The sequence below is a fragment of the Rhinatrema bivittatum genome, chromosome 6 (genome assembly GCF_901001135.1).
Source record: "Rhinatrema bivittatum chromosome 6, aRhiBiv1.1, whole genome shotgun sequence".
NCBI lineage: Eukaryota > Metazoa > Chordata > Amphibia > Gymnophiona > Rhinatrematidae > Rhinatrema > Rhinatrema bivittatum.
Genome location: NC_042620.1, coordinates 218,276,652 through 218,297,427, shown reverse-complemented (window position 1 = coordinate 218,297,427; position 20,776 = coordinate 218,276,652). Strand labels below are relative to the sequence as shown.

General features: G+C 39.1%; 1 protein-coding gene across 6 annotated transcripts in view; it reads left to right on the top strand.

Annotated features, from left to right (window-relative positions):
* Nucleotides 1-20,776, top strand: part of RPS6KA6 (ribosomal protein S6 kinase A6) — a 353,752-nt gene that overhangs the window by 59,609 nt on the left and 273,367 nt on the right. The window lies entirely within an intron of this gene.

Below are 20,776 nucleotides of genomic sequence, written 5' to 3'. Positions count from 1 at the left end.
GCATATTAACAATAAAATGTTAACTACTACCCCAATCCTGTTTTACTTGCTTCTACATAACTGGACTTGACCAATGAATCCTGCATTCCTAAGTTTGAATTATTGCACATATTTTTGAGAGATCCAGGGATAATTTTTTACTCAAGAAATATATTAGATGGTTTTCTTTGTTTTACATGATATATAGCATAATCCCATGTCATTTTCAAAACTTGCAACACCTTGGTACATTATCTGTAAGTTGCTCTCTGTTTATCAAGTGCAAGATTAGAAACAAATAAGGTAAGCTGTGCCTTCAGTAGATTTGGAAAGTTCCAGCATAATGAATTCTGTGGGAAAGGTTATCTTACAAAATATACATTTATGTGAATCTTAACATGGCAGTTTTCAATGCATATTGTAGAAAGCATAATGTTCTATTCTCACTTGGAGGGAGTGCCATAACATCTGCATTGTGTAGAGAGGGAGAGAGTATATAGTAGAAAAGCACCAGACAATCCCAAATACCAGTGGATGTATTCTAGTAGTCCACAAAACATAGAACAGGGATTTTAAATTACTTGATACGTAGAGAAATAAGTAGTTTCTCATTGTTTTGAAATAGTCATTTGATCCCAAATTTATGTAAACAATTTAGTCAGGCTAACTTGCCTAACAAATATTGATTCTGAAACTATTTCTAACTAATTGGGCCAAATGCTTCATAAACAACTGGATGTAAAGTCCAAATATATAGCTAAGCTGGAAACAAGTGCCGAATGCATCCAAGGAGCCTAACCAGTGTGGAATATAAGGAGAATTCCTTACTCCCTGACAAAAGGCCCTTTATTTCGCCAGTAATGGCTTCCTCAGGGAGGAAAGATTATAGACTTATTGAGGACTCAAAAGGGCATTTATAAATGCATTTTCAAATTCAGAACTGACACTGGATTGTCAGGATTGTACTTTATAAATTTGATAAAAAAATGAATGCAAATTTAATATTTTGAAAAATATGATTGGATCAGTGTTCTATGTTTTGTTGAGATGTGTGTTTCTCAAAGGGACAAGCAGGATGGCAGTCATCATAAGATGGAGCCAGATCCGAGCTTTGATGTAAAAAAAATTCTAGAGCTTTCAACATGCTCTACTGAGCATGTGCAGTTGTAGTTATCACCCTGCCCTCTAGGCAGAGTCCCTCAGTCTGCACCCCCCCCCCCCCCCCCCCCCCCCGAGCCATGCAGTTACAGTATTCAGCTTTGCTCTCTCTTCCAGAATTTTTGTTGTGATTTTTTTTTCTGGAGCTGCAGCTGTTTTTCTATTTCTTTTACTTTACAATCGTTTTTTGTGTCTTCTTTTCCATTCAGTTCTGTGCCATGGCCTTAGTCGCTGTGCAGCCTGGCAGAATCTTAATTCTATTTCTTAGTAAGAAAATACTGTACTTGCAGTGAGTTTGTGTCCTCTCCTTGCTCTGTTTTTGTGGCTTTGTCTGGTGCTGGTAGGACTGACAGTGCATTCCGGATGTGTGATCCATGTGGGCCACTGAGCCTGGGGACTCGCCTGAGTTCTACTCAGGCAGTGGTTCCATATCATTTCACCGATTTTTTTTTTTTTTTTTTTTTTTTTTTTTTTTTTTTTTTTTAAATCAGCATTGATGGAGGCACACACAGTGAAAGGATTGAGGACCGCACCGTTCCTGTGGGGAGGGAGCTCATCCTTTCCACATTCTAAGGAACTAGTTTCCATGGGCAGGAACCCTGGATGTCATAGCCTCCCCTCCTGCTTGCCAGTGATGGCAGTGCAGTCTCCTTGTGAGAGAGGGTGAGCAGGAGCCTGCTTAGGCAGCATTGCTGCTGCATCTTTGGTGACATGCCCAGTATCAGTTCCCAATGCACTGCCAACCTCAGCAAATCCTATGTGATGGACATTTCAGGTCTAGAACAGAGCTTTCTTCAGTATGAAACACTGGTAATGGTAAAGGATCTGTTAAATGTGAATTGCGCCTAACACTTTTTTTCACTTTTGTGGATTTATACTGAAAATTGTACCATTTTTCTTTTTTTGGAGGACCCATTAACATTATTATTAATATGACCATGTACACTGTGGCACTCTTTCTGAATCATAATAGCCTTAGAGGGAATAAGAGTTATTATAAATCTCCTTCATTTCTAGTCCATTTAGAATTTCTTTCAATTATTACCTCTCTTCAGTTGTCTAACTCCTTTTGTGTTCAGGCCAGTGTGGAGTGGATTACAGCTGTGTACTTCAGGATGACACAAGAAACACACCCATACTTATCTGTGACAACAGGAAGCATATACTCAAAACCACCTTCTCTCACTACTGATGCAATCATCCCCATACAATCTACTCACTTTGGGCAACTTAATTCTGTAAATAATGGGAGTCTGTCAAAAGTATTTTCACTAGAATTGCATTTGCTCCCTGGGAACAGATGTGTGTGTACACGAAGCGAGAGAGATAGAGGAGAGGAACTTTACAACGAAACCTTTAAAAATGCTTTGACCACTGAGTATTAACTGGAGAAGAGGTTTCGTTGTAAAGACACACGCACATATGATGTATAGTGATGAAGGTCCACGAAACAAGTGCTGTGTCGGGCAAGATACGGGCAACACACCAGTGTGAATAAATTTGTGTCCTTTTTTTTTCAATTTTTTGATGTTTAGCAGGAATAATTAATTACCTCTAGAAAGGTGGCAAGTGTGGAAAACCCAATGATTACATGGTTTGAGCAAATATACACTATCACTTTGGTAATACATAACACTGTTGTTTTACCTACATAAATGATTGCTTTATAATCACATCCATAAGGGTTATATGATTAGCTCATTTATGAGGGTTCCTCCATCTTACCAATAATTTCTCACATGTGGTTTCCTATTTTTTTGATTTTTAGATTAAATGTCTGAGCACCGCAAGAAATTAAAAGCTAAATATTTTCTGGAGATGTACTGTTTGAGATTTTTTTTCCCCCTTTTAAATTTGCTTAAACTCCAGAGTAGAAATTCTTTAATTTTGGTGGTCAGTCTTGTCTTATGCGGCAAAGAGAAAAAGTTAGATGATAAGATTTGAGATAATAATTGAAATTGTTATAATAAAAATTTGTTCTAAATTTTTTTATTTTAAATTACAAGAAAAATTCTAGAAACTTTGGTAAAAGGTGTTTTGTTTGAAATTATTTTCTGTTGATACACTTTTGGAGTCACATTGATGAATTGTGATTTATCTATATGCAATTCCTGCCAGTGAGATACTAATGGAGCCTCGATGACTGTATCACAAGCAGGAGTGAGGCTCAATTCTTAGCATGTGACCTGTTTTACCTACATATAGGTAAGGGGCATGAACATAGTATGGCACATATCATCCCCTTGGATGAGCAGTTGTTTTGAGTGTGTAAACTTTGTGTGTGACAGGATGTGTGAAATTCGAAAGTGCATACATACTGAGCACTATGTGCAGGGAAAGTGACCTGACAGGTTTACTTCTGAGGGTGGGATTGTCTGTCTTAATTCAGATGGCGTAAGAAAATCCCTGAGGTTTTTACCATGGGTAAATGAAAAACACGGTCTGTCCCAAAAATGGAACGGGTTATAAGGATGCTCTAGTGACGTCTAATGGTTGAAGTGACTGCATCAATTCTGTTTGAAAATGGAAGTATACATGTCAAATGTGTACAGTTTTCCTTGGCGCGCTGTAGAAAGAGTAAATCCTGGTTGATATACAGAGCCCTTTTGTAGGCATAGTTTTTACACGGGGAAGGTAACCGCATGCACAAAACTGGGCAGACATACAATAGACTTGTAAAATTCTTTTGAGAAGAAAATAATCTTTGTAGCCTGAAAAATTGTCCAGAGAGATATTATCCTGTAAGGGTTGGGGCTGATGACTAGTGTAGTATAACAGTGTATTATGATCTGTAGGTTTCCTATATAGAGTGGTTTGAAAAGACTGGGAGTCCTGTGGCTACCAGTGTATCAAGAAAAGCAATTTGGGACTGGTGAATATGATATTCAAACTGTAAATAGGCATTGCAACTGTTCAGCTAGTCAAAAAACATTGTCTGTGCCTGTCCAGATTAGAAAAATATCTATGTAACATAGCCAAATTGGGAAAAAATTCTCAAGGAGAACTGTAAATTCGGTCAGTTTCAAATTTACAGGGTCATTCATCAAAATTCGTTATGGCATTAACGCATATGATAACACGTTAATGCCATAATGCATTGTGATAATAATGCTAGTGCACGTTGTGAATGCAAATTTTGGGAAAGGGTGGGATTTATGAAAACGAGGGGTAATATCGCACAGTTTTAATGCCGGAAATAACTACACCTTTTTTCCTGGCATAAGCTGTGCAGTATGCCCGAAACAGCCGTAACGCAATTTGCGATACATTTTTAGAATTGCATTTTGGCCATTTCTGGGCTTGGGAGGGAGAGGAGTGGAGAGGGAGAGAGAGCGAGCCTCTGGGGAGGACCTCAGTGTGCAACTATTTATATGCCTATAGGAGGGGCATGTAATAGCTCAAGGTGAGGTGTGTTGGTGGTTTAGGTGCCTGTTTTTCATGTCAAGTGAGGCTTACGAACAGCACAGTACACCTCGGTGAAAATTTGATATTTGGAGTGAGGAAAGTCTCACAAAGATGAAATGTCTACAATGTTCTCATCCTAGCTTGATGGAACCCTAAGTTCTCTCACCCTAGCTTGATGGTACCCTGTTATTAGAGTCCATCAAGCTAGGGTGAGAGAATATAGTAGACATTTCATCGTTGTGAGACTTTCCTCACTCCAAATGATGTCAAATCTTCACCGAGGTGTACTGTGCGGTTCGTACATCTCACTCAACATGAAAAACGGGCCCCTAAACCACCATTATTACCTTACCTCAAGCTATTACATGCCCCTCCTACAGAGATATAAATACTTGACTACTATGAGGGCCTTATAGATAGTCTCTCTCCGAAAGGTTTACTGCATCACGCGATACTAGCAAAGCGGTATGTTATCACATGGTGCGGTAATTCTAAATTTCCATAAACATGTCCCTTTTTCTTAGCATGGATGAATTATGATGAATCTAAGGGATAGTAACATATAGCACCCATTGTGGTGCTTTTTATTTGTTAGAATTTCCCAGAAAGAAGTAATTTTCTATAAGAGCCAGATGGGTCAGTGAAACCAAAAAGGTTAGATTGCGAGGATTAGCTTCACATTGATTTAAGACAGATTCTACCATTTGAGATTGCCTCCTCCTGTGGAATATTTGAATAGAAAGAGGCAATATCCGAGGTGACTAACCAGAAGGGGCTGGGTGGGGGAGGAAGTGTATCTCAAAGATATAGTTGCGATGGAGAAGATACAGAGAAGGGCGACCAAAATGATATGGGGAATGGAACAGCTCCCCTATGAGGAAAGACTAAAGGGGTTAGGACTTTTTTAGCTTGGAGAAGAGATGGCTGAGGGGGGGGGGGGGGTATGATAGAGGTGTTTAAAATCATGAGAGGTCTAGAACAGGTAGATGTGAGTTGGTTATTTACTCTTTCGGATAATAGAAAGACTAGGGGGCACTCCATGAAGTTAGTATGTGGCACATTTAAAACTAATTGGAGAAAGTTCTTTCACTCAACGCACAATTAAACTGGAATTTGTTGCCAGAGGATGTGGTTAGTGCAGTTAGTGTAGCTGTGTTTAAAAAAGGATTGGATAAGTTCTTGGAGGGGAAGTCCATTACCTGCTATTAATTAAGTTGACTTAGAAAATAGCCACCGCTATTACTAGCAACGGTACCATGGGATAGACTTAATTTTTGGGAGCTTGCCAGGTTCTTATGGCATGGATTGGCCACTGTTGGAAACAGGATGTTGGGCTTGATGGACCCTTGGTCTGACCCAGTATGGCATGTTCTTAAGTATCAAGAAAAGTGGTAAAGTGACCGGAATCACGTATATATGAGGGAAACTGTGAGACAAATGGGCATAAGAATAGATCTACAAACTGTCTGCCCAGTAATGTGATAGTTATTATTTAGATCAGATCAAGGTATGGCTGTATGTGTGCATAAACTGAAATCTAAGGCAATATGGATCCTCAGGAAAGGATCTTTGCTTCTCTTTGGAGCTGCTATGGCTTCATCTGATATTCCACTTAAACAGTTTCATTAGGAAACTCCTTTTGTTGCTTTGTAAGCTTGTTCTAAAGATTTTGCTTCATGCTTTAATCACTTCCTGATTTGATTATTGTAATAGTTTGGTTTGCTACTGACTCAGACTACAGCTCCTTCAAGATACAGCCGAGAGTTTGCTTTTTGGGGCCTGCAGGTATGATGATATGTTATTGGAAGAACTTCACTCTTTGCTTATGTCAATAATCAGGTTCAAGCTATTCTGACTTTCAGAGCTCTGCAATCAAGTCTTCCAGATTATTTGGGTAATCTACCAGTCCCTATTAAACTCAGAGGGTGCTTGCTCTTCATAAAAAGAACTATTGAGGTTACCCTTGCCAGTGACAATTAAGCTGAAACATACATGCCAGTCGTCATATAGTTATGAAGCTGGAAAGGCATGATCACAAATGCCCATAGTCTTGGCAATAAAATCCCAGACCTGTAGGCTAGGCTCTAATGGTGGAAACAAATTTGGATATTGTTACAGGGACATGGTTCACTGAGTCTCATGATTGGGATACGGCCATCCCTGGCTATAAGTCATTTAGAAAGGACAGAGTACAGATAAGGTGGAGGAGTAGCTCTTTGTCAGAAACAGTATGCAAGCAACTGAAATGCAAGGGACTTGGGGTAGGGAAGAAGCATTATGGGCTGTCCTAAAATAAAAATAAATAAATAAATAACATTGGTGTGGTCTACAGACCTCCAACTCAAACAGAAGAACTGGACAGAGATCTGGTTATAAACATCCAAAAGGTGGGAAAAAGGGGAGAAGTGTTAGTTGGAGATTTTAATCTGCTGGATATGGATTAGAGCATCCCATCTGCAGAATCTACAAGAAGTAGAGAGCTAGTGGATGCTTTTCAAGGGGCTGTGTTCAAATAAATGATAATGGAACCCATGTGATACCTGTCCTGGTGGTCACAAATGGGGATAATGTCTCAAATGTCCAAGTAGGTGCACACCTGAGCACCAGTGACCATCAAATGGTATGGTTTGATATCTCACTCCAGGATACAGAGAAGACACACAAAGACCTGAGTTTTGAATTTCACAAATACAGACTTTGTCAAAATGGGAACGTTCCTAGAGGGTAACTGAATAACCATAAACAACATACATTCATGATTAGAATAAAAGACTTAAATTTATAGCGTGCAGAACTTAGATATATCTATCTCATATGCAATATAGAGCAAATGCTTAGATTTATAATGTGTGGAGCTTACATATTTCATGCAGAGCATATTGCATAGGACTAAAGATGTTCCTGTGGCATTTTCAGCTTAAAAAAGTAGCCGTTAGCAAACACCATTTTAAAGGGGCAGTTATTCTGTCTCTTGCGGTTGTATAATGCTATCTTATAGCTTTATATCTCACTCCTAGGATCTTAGTAAGTCTTGCTAGCCCAAGTAAGCTTTCTGCTATCTCCATTATTACATATTAATTGACCCCTGACAAAGATATACTGCATTGAAATGCCACAGCGTTGGGTGATTAGGATAATATAGGAGACAATTTATTTGTACCAACTGATTCCTGTGGAAGTTTTTTTTACAAGCAATCTATGGCTACATTTATCCTTCTGGAGTTTATAAGCTAAGAACTCTGTCTTTGTCTCTGCTTTGCTATGTTTTTATTTGCATATAAAAAATGTTTTCTCAGAAAAAATATACTTGGGACCCTCAGTAACAGGTGTTATCCTGGACCGTTTTCATTTTAAGACATGACTAAATGGTGCTGTCAAAGTGCCTATTTGTAAGAGGTCACCTTAAGCAGAGCATTTAATATTATTTAACAAGCGATTTGCATTGTTTATTCAAGTGAAATCTTTGTATATACTACTGATACAAAGTCAACATTTCTCTCTGCTTGGAAGGAGGGGGATGGGGCTGAAAGGAAAAAAGAAATTTTGATTCAGGGTCAACCAACAAGAGCCATGGGTTTCTTTTTTTTTTTTTTTTTTTTTAACTGTCTGTGGTACTGATTCTCAGACATTAAGGAAAAACAAAACAGGACAGCTTTTACAGCCAAGTCCATAAGCAAAACTGACTGATACATGGGGGTAACCTGCACAGTGCAGCAGATACTACCATGGGAATCTTGCTGGGAAGACTGTATGGATCATTGGTCCCTTTTCTGCTGTCATTTCTATCTTTCTATGTAAGTATAGTTCAGGTTGTACTAGTCCAGAACCAGGAGGGAAGGTAATGACCATAGAGGAATGAACTATGAATTGGGGAATGCAGGCAGGGTTAATTAATTCAAAAGTTGCTGAGAGCAAACTGAATTGCTTTTAAAGACAGTAAATTGCCAGAAAAGCAAGCAAGAGAAGGCCCAGGAAAACCGTGAAGTAGGGAACAAGATACTGATGAACGCTACCATTCCAGCATAAGTAAAATATGGGAGAGGGTCTTTGCTAGGGGTCTGATAGTGTGCTAATGTATAGCTCAGAAGTGTGTTTTGGGAGGCTGCATGGATTTTGGGCAAGCCTGAAATTGGTGCCTACTGTACCTGAGAGCTTCATTTTTGGAAAGCTATCAAGTGTGGGTAGGTTATCTGGATAAACGTCTGTGGGTAGCATTTTTTTTTAATCTGCATTTTCAGTGCATCTTACCTAGATAATGTGTTTTTTTGTTTTGTTTTGTTTTTTTAAGCTGAACCATCAGGTACAGTTATCCAGACAAGTTTATTCCAGCTATTTCAGTGGACTGAGTTGTCAGCATATATTTAGCTAGAAAGAGCTCAGTATTGCACTATTCTGCTGAATATTTTAGCACATGCCTCCTTTCTCTGTCATCTTTTTGTCTGGGTAATTTTGTCCACACAAATTTGTGCAGACAAAGAGGGTATATTTTTTAAGCCCCAGATTTATGCAGGTAAAATCCAAAATTATTATTTTTTTGTTTACCTGCATAAATCTTTTGAATCTGCATTAGCAGGCTAATGTGCCTGATGATTTCTTGGCACCTTCTTCATTTTAAAAATGAGCATGTAGTGCCAAGTGACTGCCCTAGATTTCCCCTTTCCAGAGTTCCTTGGGCAGAGGCTATCATTTTCCTGTTTGCCCCAATGTTCAAAATGGCACCATTTGACCGGAGGATCCTCTCTTCCCTGCACAAGTGAGCCAGCACCATTTTGAACATTGAAGCCTGTGAGGCAGAACAAGTGGGGATTGCTCCTGCCTAGGTGCCCCTGCCACTTCAGATGTTTGGAAGTGTGGGGGGTGGGGGAGTGCTTTTTCTGAGTAGGGGCTGTTCTTTGGCTTGGGGCTAGGGGTGTCTCAATGGGATACTTCTCTGCTGAGCAGAGGATGGCGTTGATGGCTCGTTGGGTAGGGTTACATCAGTCTGCCACTGGCGTTTTAAACCGAGCAGGGTGTGGAGGGTTGTGCATCTTATTGGCGATGGGAACACGGATGCATTCTTGTCACAATCTGCCTGCTATCAGCAGTATTAAGGTTTAACTCAGTATTTAGTAAGGTCTTAATGCTTTTAGTAAATGCTGCTTTTTATGGCAGGACATGAACACGTGTTTTTAACATGTTTTAGGAAATAGGGGTCCTAAGTGAGACAAAACCAAGAAGTTGGCAAGATGATGATTTGATGTTCTTGGGTAGTATTTCTAATTTAAAACAATTGGTGCCAACCAGATATTCTGGCAATATAACTGGCAATTAAAACTATCAAAATAATTGTTTCTCTTCATCAGGACCAGCCCTCAAGAACTGCAAGAAAATCCAACTTGCATGCCCTTCCTCCCACTTCACTCCACTCTTCCAAAATAGGTTGATGGAAGGGGGTAGGGCTGCCATGGGGACTGAATATACACAGCTCTCAGTACAGTGTTACTTGTAATTATACCCTGGAGAGCTGAACCCCCCACGCGTCTGTCAGAGCATTAGTTAGCTGGCAAATGGAGGCACACAGTGGGGTGAGTTGGCTGCAGTCACACTTTAAGAATACTATTTGTGTTTTTTTGTAATTTTGACTTGTTTTCTTGAGGGCTGATTTGGAACCCCATGCAAGCATAACATGAATACTTTTCATATACTATGAGCAGCTGACAGGTGGACTTCAGGGAAAGAACAGGGCATAACTATAATAACTTCTTTTATTCCAATAAAGTATAAAAATACGTAAAATAGGACAAAAAAGGAGGACAAAGAATAAGGCAATAAAAAAGTGATTAGTGGTAGCTCTTGCACGCCTTTTAAAGTCTAAATTATTTGTACTCATTCATCATTAAATTGTAGTTTTCTTAACAGAGGTAAATACTGCCATATATGTTTAGGGAATAATTTTTTAAAACATTATATTAAATGTTCAGTTTATAACAGTATCTTGCTAGTCAAAAACATCATGTTGGAAATAAAGAAAAACACATCAATAAAAAGAGAAAAAAATTACCAAGAGAACCAAAAACAAAACATAGTCCTTGGAGTCCATAATATGGAGGGAGATCCAAAAGTTTTGAGCTTAAGAAAGCCCTGCAAGATCTAAAGAAATCTAGCCAAGAAGGAAGAAGTAGCTCAATATTACATACAAAATGCAGCAAGCATATAATCTTTCTCATTATTTCCCTGGAGGGGTCTTTTTGGAATCCTAAGAAAAAATGTAGCTAAGATGGATCATAGAAACTATACTTAACATTATTCTAATGCAGGATACATTTACAAGACAATCGAATTAAGGAGGCTGTAAGTGCCAAGACCTCAGAACACATAGCCAGAAACCTTTCCCTATGGGCCTGAGTGGCCCTTAAGAGAGATGGGGGGAGAGCGGGAGCCAGGCCTTTTCTCCATAGAACAAGACAGCTCTATTTCTAAAAAAAAAAGAGCTTTATAACAGTCTTTATCTTGAGAGAAAACAAAGGAAACAAGGAGTGTTTCTCTAGATGACTCTTCCACTTCATCTTCAGCATAAACAGATCCATGAATAGCAGGAAGTGCTGTAGAATCTTTAAAAGATACTCTCTAAAAATCCCAATCAGGGTATTCAGCGTAATTTCAGAAAATTCAAAACCCTTATGTTTCAAAATTTTTGGAAGAATTTTCCAAGTTCTCAATCCTCCGCAGAGCCAAGAATTAGAGTACAACATTTCAGCCTGTTTAGAGAACCATATGGATTGGGTTACAACTAAACTCCCAACTCTCTCCAGTTGTGCATTCATGGAAAGTTCATTGGAATACAGTTTAAGTATTTCCACAGTCAAAATGGCCATAGAAGAAATTACTTTTTCTAAAGAGGCCATCATACCCCAAAAGGAATCCAGAGTAATAATGGAAGATTTTTCCGGCAAAGGTCTATTAAGTAGGTCAGAGCACAGGCAATAGACCATTCCCAAGGGGAGAACTCTCAGCAGCTCCATCACACAGATAAGAGAAGAAAATATAACAAGAAATATGCACAGAAGGAGAGGGCTCCCAAAGCATCTTTCCTTCAGTCGACCATCTTGGATCTCCAGAGAGTCATTTTCTAACTTTCCGCATTAGTACAAAGCCCATGTTAATTTTTTACCCCCGAGCTCTGCACCGGTTTTCAAAGTGGAAGTATGCAGGTACTTTCACTTTGAAAATTATCCAGGAAAACCACTTGCACACTTATACCTGTTAATATGCATGAATAGCTTTTCCAAGAAAAAATACATGCCTGCTTTTAAAATCTCAAAAGTATGCACGTAAGTACAAGCCCCTGCCCTGAGAATGCCTCTTCTCACCATAGATAACAGCTACGTTTAGAACTTGACCCAAAAATGGGGCGTACAGTTTGCTAAAAGCCCGTTTACCTAGGTGAAGTTCTGTTTTAGCCATTGAAATAGCTTCAAAATTACCTTCCCTGTGGTGTTTTTGCTTGACTATTATAGCACCATGCAGTAAAATCTAGAAAATATCAACTGCTTTTGGGAAACCAGCACTTGAGAGAAACATTTTTCAGAATTTTTACAGGGATCTTCTTTCAAAGGGCACAAGCTGTTCCAATTAATGAAGAATAGATGGAATTTTGTTTTATAGTGGATGCAGATGATCCAAATACAGTATTGTTGGTAACAGGCCAGAAACTCTCATTAATATCAGAACAAAAATCATTTGTAGGCATCTAGGGTACTTGGCCATAATCAAAATGTACTTTATTTAATGCTTTTAGTTAGTTAAAATGGAATATACAGTAGTTGTATGAAGAGTAGTGTACTGTAATTTTTCATCAAGTTTTTAAATTAGAGCTGTAGGTGTATGATAAATTTAAGAGAAGGGAAAGTACATGCTTTTTTCTTTAGTAGTTCATATCTTAATTGGTAATCTGGTAGCATTTTGTTAGTAATTTGAGCAACGGTAAACAATTTAAAAAAGAGAACTTGTATAAGAGCTTGCTATAAATTGAAATTGCACTATGTAAATATGGAGACGTTTCCTGTACATGTCATTGTATAATACAATAAATTGTTTGTAAGACTAAAATGTAATCCTTGTGTTAGCTTCCTAGAGAAATAGCTAGAGCACACGGTTTCCTGAAGTATTTGATTTGGGTTTTGTTCATGTTTAAGAAGCTTGTGCATAAACTTTAAAAACTGAACAAGAACAACATCAGGGGCTTTTTTATTCCCATCCCAATTAAGTTAAGCTTCATGCTACAGGATGAATATTTATAATGCTGGATTTTGTAATCTTGTCCAGTTGCCGCAGCTTCATGGTTCAGCATTAATGGTCTATAATGCTGCTCACCAGATTTATTTATTTATTTACTTTTGTTATGCCTCCAGTTTGCTGTTCTGACATGGTTACTGTGCCATAGTTTTAAACATGGAAAGTGCTGGACACATTTTGGTATTCCACTGCATTTATCACAGAGTTATTTTTCTTTCATGTCTGTCCCTGGACTTGCAGTTGGATATACTGTTGAAGTCAGACTTTAATTATGAATGTTTTACATCATAGCAGAAGTAATGGTATCTCACCCAGAATGAACACGGACAAGACCTACCAATGTTTCTAGCATGTGCTTGTTTTGAAGAAATCTATGAAATGTATCTTTAGTGTATCAAAAGAAATTTCAGTTTTTTGTCTGAAGGCAGATGTCTTGGCTAGAAGGTTCCTAATTGAGTATTTGAGCTTCATCCGACAGGTTTCATTTTTTCAGGATATTCCCAATGAATAATATGCATGGGACATGCTGTTATACTTTTGCATGCACTTGTACATATTTAGCTTATTCACTGTGAATATCTGTAAAACAAGCCTGTCAGATGAGGCTCAGAACTATTTATTTTAAATACCCTCATGCTATTTTCCAACTCCCATTTTTTTCTGTAATTGTATAAAATCATGCAATATATTGCTCTAGTGAAGAATTTTAAGGGATTATTTTATATATGTGTGTTTGTGTGAGGATGTCTGCTAGCAGTGGTTTTCAGACAGTTTTTCTTGGGACCCAATAGAAAAAAAAGTACTCTGTGACTCAAACAATATCATCTTCTGACTGGACTTTTCATAAAATACAGATGACGGTAAATAATAGCTAGCTGTACCTACTTCATGTCAACTGATAACTAAAACTAGACATTGATGTTACTTATAAACCATTTGGAACACTGTATAAAGCAAATATGGCTAAAGAGTTCAGTTGGTTCATTTAAGGTAGGTTGGCCTGCCTGTTTTGATCTGCTTCCAATCTAGATCAAAAGATGAAAGTGCTGCCCACAGTATCTGTACTTCCATGTGCCTAGGCAATTATTGCAGTGATAGCATGGAAATATGGGTAGTGTGCAGCTTAAACTTCCTGAGATCTGCAAATACTGATGCACACCCAGGGCATCCTCCAAACTCCGCAGAACAGCTGGAACAGGTGTGGGGATGGGAGTGGGATTGCATCCCAGTCCTGAGTTTACAAACAGCTTCTTTACAGAGCCAAGTTGTGGATACTGCTTTGCTCAGCAAAGGCTTGGAACTCTCCCTGTTGGTGGCAGTTATTGCTGACATTTTAACACATGCAAAGTGGCATCTTCATATGCTTTTGAGTAACTTTGAGCAGCATAACTGAGATATTCTAATATTGGAAGAATATAAGTGAAATTGTTCTGCCAAGCATAAGAGGATAACAATTACTGTCCTAGGCTGTGGTGTAAACAGTCACCCCATTTCTCCCCCCCCCCCCCCCATTTTTTTTTTTTTAAACAGAAAAGTAATTTTCACTTTTCAGGCCTTGCTATTGGAATTTTTCTTCTAATGTTGTTAGTGTTTAGTTTATTTCTCTGGTCTCTTGTTCCTTGCTAAGTCTTACTCTTGGGTAGATAACGTAAATGATGTATTTCTTTTGGATTGAGAGTGATACATAGGTTATCTGCCTTTGTCTTGACATACCTAAAGGTCTGATATTTGGGCCTGATTACTAAGCTTCCCCTCCCCCCCATAAACTCATATTAGGGGAAAATAATCCCTTAGTAATGATGCCTTGTGTGTGTGTGTGTGTGTGTGTGTTGGCTCATCTTAGAAAAGGGAGCACTGTATGTATGTTTCATGATCTACACAGCCAATTTTACTGATCAGTGAGCCATCCTTTACAAAAAAATATTTTGCTTAAAAGAACAAAAGTGAACAGATTTTACAGTGCGAGATGTGGGTGTGGATCCAGGCAATAATTTTAGACTCCACTGGGGTAGCAGTGAGGTTCCAGTTTTCATGTTGTGCTTGAGTAGGGGACTGACTATCTTTTCTTCAAGTGTGGCTAATTAATCTAAAAGAAAAAGCTGGAGCAGTTCAAATTGCTATGCAATGGGAGTCTTAAATATTTTTCTTTGTTGATTACTCTTTACTGTGGGTCTGATTTGACTGTTTTATTCTCATAGACTCAAAATGGGAATGAACTCTTAGCAAATCAGGTCTATAATCTTTGTGATTCTGTTAAGTAATACCTTTACAGGTGCACACCGAGACTGCAGAATAAATAGCACACACATACACACAAATATGAATCCCAAAATATGTAGCACTATAGTATAAATCGGTGGTTCTCAACCTTTTTTTCTGTTGGGACACACCTGACAGATGGTGCTCACATATGTGACACACTGAACATGTGACCATCACCAGGCTAAATGTAAACAAACACTCTGCATTCCACAGGAACCCCCTCGACCCCCAACAATGGTTGCAGAGCAGAACTAGGACATTCTCCGTTCAATTTACAATATTTCTGGTGACAGCAACATATAAACGCTCTCTTGGTGCTCTCTTGGTTCTGCCTTGGAGGAAGAAGGTCTCATGATGGGAGAGCACCAACCAGGTGTAGCAGGAAAGGATCCTGTAGCAAGGACCTGCTCTCTAGGTGATGCATTGTCCTTTCGCACTGAGGATATCTCCCCAAGGCCTACTGCCCAGGAGGGAAGGGTTAGGTCGGCCGTCATGGTTGGTGATTCGATTATTAGGAATGTAGATAGCTGGGTGGCTGGTGAGCGTGAGGATCGCCTGGTAACATGCCTACCTGGTGCGAAGGTGGCGGACCTCACGCGTCACCTAGATAGGATTTTAGACAGTGCTGGGGAGGAGCCAGCTGTCGTGGTATGTGGGCACCAACGACATAGGAAAATGTGGGAGGGAGGTTCTGGAAGCCAAATTTAGGCTCTTAGGTAGAAAGATTAAATCCAGAACCTCCAGGGTAGCATTCTCTGAAATGCTCCCTGTTCCACGCGCAGGTTACCAGAGGCAGGCAGAGCTCCGGAGTCTCAATGCGTGGATGAGACGATGGTGCAAGGAAGAGGGATTCAGTTTTGTTAGGAACTGGGGAACCTTTTGGGGAAGGGGGAGTCTCTTCCGAAGGGATGGGCTCCACCTTAACCAGGGTGGAACCAGACTGCTGGCGCTAACCTTTAAAAAGGAGTTTGGCAGCTTTTAAACTAGAATAAAGGGGAAAGCCGACAGTCGCTCAGCAGCACATGGTTCGGAGAGAGGTATCCTTAAAGGATACTAATGATGCATTAGAATTAGGGCATCCCGACAGTGAGGTTCCAATAATTAAAAAAGTAGTCCAAGTGCCTGTAACTAAAAACTCACCTGAGCTAAAAAATTCTAACTTATCCCTATCAATTAAAACGCAGAATGAAAATACAAACAAAAAACAAACCTTGAAATGTTTGTATGCTAATGCCAGAAGTCTAAGAAGTAAGATGGGAGAATTAGAATGTATAGCAGTAAATGATGACATAGACTTAATTGGCATCTCAGAGACATGGTGGAAAGAGGATAACCAATGGGACAGTGCTATACTGGGGTACAGATTATATCGCAATGACAGAGTGGAGCACTCGGGAGGAGGTGTGGCGCTTTATGTCCGGGATGGCATAGAGTCCAACAGGATAAACATCCTGCATGAGACTAAATACAAAATTGAATCTTTATGGGTAGAAATCCCTTGTGTGTCAGGGAAGACTACAGTGATAGGGGTATACTACCGTCCACCTGGTCAAGATGGTGAGACGGACAGTGAAATGCTAAGAGAAATTAGTGAAGCTAACCAAATTGGTAGTGCAGTAATAATGGGAGACTTCAATTACCCCAATATAGACTGGGTAAATGTATCATCGGGTCACGCTAGAGAGATAACGTTCCTGGATGGAATAAATTATAGCTTTATGGAGCAATTGGTTCAGGAACCGACGAGAGAGGGAGAAATTTTAGATCTAATTCTCAGTGGAGCACAGGACTTGGTGAGAGAGGTAACGGTGGTGGGGCCGCTTGGCAATAGTGATCATAATATGATCAAATTTGATTTAATGACTGGAAAAGGAACAGTGTGCAAATCCAAGGCTCTCGTGCTAAACTTTCAAAAGGGAAACTTTGATAAAATGAGAACAATTGTTAGAAAAAAACTGAAAGGAGCAGCTACAAAAATAAAAAATGTCCCAGAGGCGTGGTCATTGTTAAAAAAATACCATTCTAGAAGCACAGTCCAGATGTATTCCACACATTAAGAAAGGTGGAAAGAAGGCAAAACGATTGCCGGCATGGTTAAAAGGGGAGGTGAAAGAAGCTATTTTAGCCAAAAGATCTTCATTCAAAAATTGGAAGAAGGATCCAACGGAAGAAAATAGGATTTATTTATTTATTTATTTATTTAATGTCTCTTATATACCGATGTCCGTTTGCACATCGCATCGGTTCACAGTAAAACATGAACTTTTACTGTCCGTTTGCACATCGCATCGGTTCACAGTAAAACATGAACTTTTACTGTGAACCGATGCGATGTGCAAACGGACATCGGTATATAAGAGACATTAAATAAATAAATAAATAAATAAATCCTATTTTCTTCCGTTGGATCCTTCTTCCAATTTTTGAATGAAGATCTTTTGGCTAAAATAGCTTCTTTCACCTCCCCTTTTAACCATGCCGGCAATCGTTTTGCCTTCTTTCCACCTTTCTTAATGTGTGGAATACATCTGGACTGTGCTTCTAGAATGGTATTTTTTTAACAATGACCACGCCTCTTGGACATTTTTTACTTTTGTAGCTGCTCCTTTCAGTTTTTTTCTAACAATTGTTCTCATTTTATCAAAGTTTCCCTTTTGAAAGTTTAGCACGAGAGCCTTGGATTTGCACACTGTTCCTTTTCCAGTCATTAAATCAAATTTGATCATATTATGATCACTATTGCCAAGCGGCCCCACCACAGTTACCTCTCTCACCAAGTCCTGTGCTCCACTGAGAATTAGATCTAAAATTTCTCCCTCTCTCGTCGGTTCCTGAACCAATTGCTCCATAAAGCTATAATTTATTCCATCCAGGAACGTTATCTCTCTAGCGTGACCCGATGATACATTTACCCAGTCTATATTGGGGTAATTGAAGTCTCCCATTATTACTGCACTACCAATTTGGTTAGCTTCACTAATTTCTCTTAGCATTTCACTGTCCGTCTCACCATCTTGACCAGGTGGACGGTAGTATACCCCTATCACTGTAGTCTTCCCTGGAAGACTACAGTGATAGGATAAAGCATAAACATTGGCAAGTTAAATGTAAGACATTGATAAGACAGGCTAAGAGAGAATTTGAAAAGAAGTTGGCTGTAGAGGCAAAAACTCACTGTAAAAACTTTTTTAAATATATCCGAAGCAGAAAGCCTGTGAGGGAGTCAGTTGGACCGTTAGATGATCGAGGGGTTAAAGGGGCACTTAGAGAAGATAAGGCCATCGCGGAATGATTAAATGATTTCTTTGCTTCGGTGTTTACTGAAGAGGATGTTGGGGAGGTACCCGTAATGGAGAAGGTTTTCATGGGTAATGATTCAGATGGACTGAATCAAATCATGGTGAACCTAGAAGATGTGGTAGGCCTGATTGACAAACTGAAGAGTAGTAAATCACCTGGACCGGATGGTATACACCCCAGAGTTCTGAAGGAACTAAAAAATGAAATTTCAGACCTATTAGTAAAAATTTGTAACTTATCATTAAAATCATCCATTGTACCTGAAGACTGGAGGATAGCAAATGTAACCCCAATATTTAAAAAGGGCTCCAGGGGCGATCCGGGAAACTACAGACCAGTTAGCCTGACTTCAGTGCCAGGAAAAATAGTGGCAAGTGTTCTAAACATCAAAATTACAGAACATATAGAAAGACATGGTTTAATGGAACAAAGTCAGCATGGCTTTACCCAGGGCAAGTCTTGCCTCACAAATCTGCTTCACTTTTTTGAAGGAGTTAATAAACATGTGGATAAAGGTGAACCGGTAGATATAGGATACTTGGATTTTCAGAAGGCGTTTGACAAAGTTCCTAATGAGAGGCTTCTAGGAAAAGTAAAAAGTCATGGGATAGGTGGCGATGACCTTTCGTGGATTGCAAACTGGCTAAAAGACAGGAAACAGAGAGTAGGATTAAATGGACAATTTTCTCAGTGGAAGGGAGTGGACAGTGGAGTGCCTCAGGGAGCTGTATTGGGACTCTTACTTTTCAATATATTTATAAATGATCTGGAAAGAAATACGAGTGAGATAATCAAATTTCCAGATGACACAAAATTGTTCAGAGTAGTTAAATCACAAGCAGATTGTGATAAATTGCAGGAAGACCTTGTGAGACTGGAAAATTGGGCATCCAAATGGCAGATGAAATTTAATGTGGATAAGTGCAAGGTGATGCATATAGGGAAAAATAACCCATGCTATAATTACACAATGTTGGGTTCCATATTAGGTGCTACAACCCAAGAAAGAGATCTAGGTGTCATAGTGGATAACACATTGAAATTGTCGGTTCAGTGTGCTGCGGCAGTCAAAAAAGCAAACAGAATGTTGGGAATTATTAGAAAGGGAATGGTGAATAAAACGGAAAATGTCATAATGCCTCTGTATCGCTCCATGGTGAGACCGCACCTTGAATACTGTGTACAATTCTGGTCGCCGCATCTCAAAAAAGATATAATTGCGATGGAGAAGGTACAGAGAAGGGCTACCAAAATGATAAGTGGAATGGAACAACTCCCCTATGAGGAAAGACTAAAGAGGTTAGGACTTTTCAGCTTGGAGAAGAGACGACTGAGGGGGGATATGATAGAGGTGTTTAAAATCATGAGAGGTCTAGAACGGGTAGATGTGAATCGGTTATTTACTCTTTCGGATAGTAGAAAGACTAGGGGGCACTCCATGAAGTTAGCATGTGGCACATTTAAAACTAATCGGAGAAAGTTCTTTTTTATTCAACGCACAATTAAACTCTGGAATTTGTTGCCAGAGGATGTGGTTAGTGCAGTTAGTATAGCTGTGTTTAAAAAAGGATTGGATAAGTTCTTGGAGGAGAAGTCCATTACCTGCTATTAAGTTCACTTAGGGGGTAATTTTCAAAAGGAGTTACATGCGTAAATGTAGCTACTATTGTAGCAATTTTCAAAAGCCATTTACTCAAGTAAAGTGCACTTATGTGAGTAAATCCTATAGACAAGTAAATGGCATATATTGTAGCAATTTTCAAAAACCCACTTACTCAAGTAAAGTGAATTTACTCCAGTAAACCTGGTTTTTACTTGAGTAAATGCTTTTTAAAATCAGGCCCACAGAGAATAGCCACTGCCATTAGCAATGGTTACATGGAATAGACTTAGTTTTTGGGTACTTGCCAGGTTCTTATGGCCTGGATTGGCCACTGTTAGAAACAGGATGCTGGGCTTGATGGACCCTTGGTCTGACCCAGTATGGCATTTTCTTATGTTCTTATGTTCTCCTACCAGGTGCAATAGCCCTCCTTATGAAAAACAGTAATTTACCACCAATGCATGTTCTATTGAGAAAACACACAAATAATATTGATACAAATGCCTACATGCTAGTAAAATACTTCCCCTTGGTCACACACACAGAATCAATCTTCACCAAGTACAGAAAGACCACAAATTACAAATATGGAAACAGAAACAGGAATGCCACTCTGTATTCTGTGCAGAACAAAAATATAGCACCTATCAGACTTCCAGGATCTGAAAATATGTATACAAACTAATGTGCACAAAGTTACACCTGCATTATGGAACTCAAACAGTAACAATCCTACCTATGAAAAGGCAGCAATCCAAAAATTACACCAGGCCGTAAACACAGTATTTATTTATT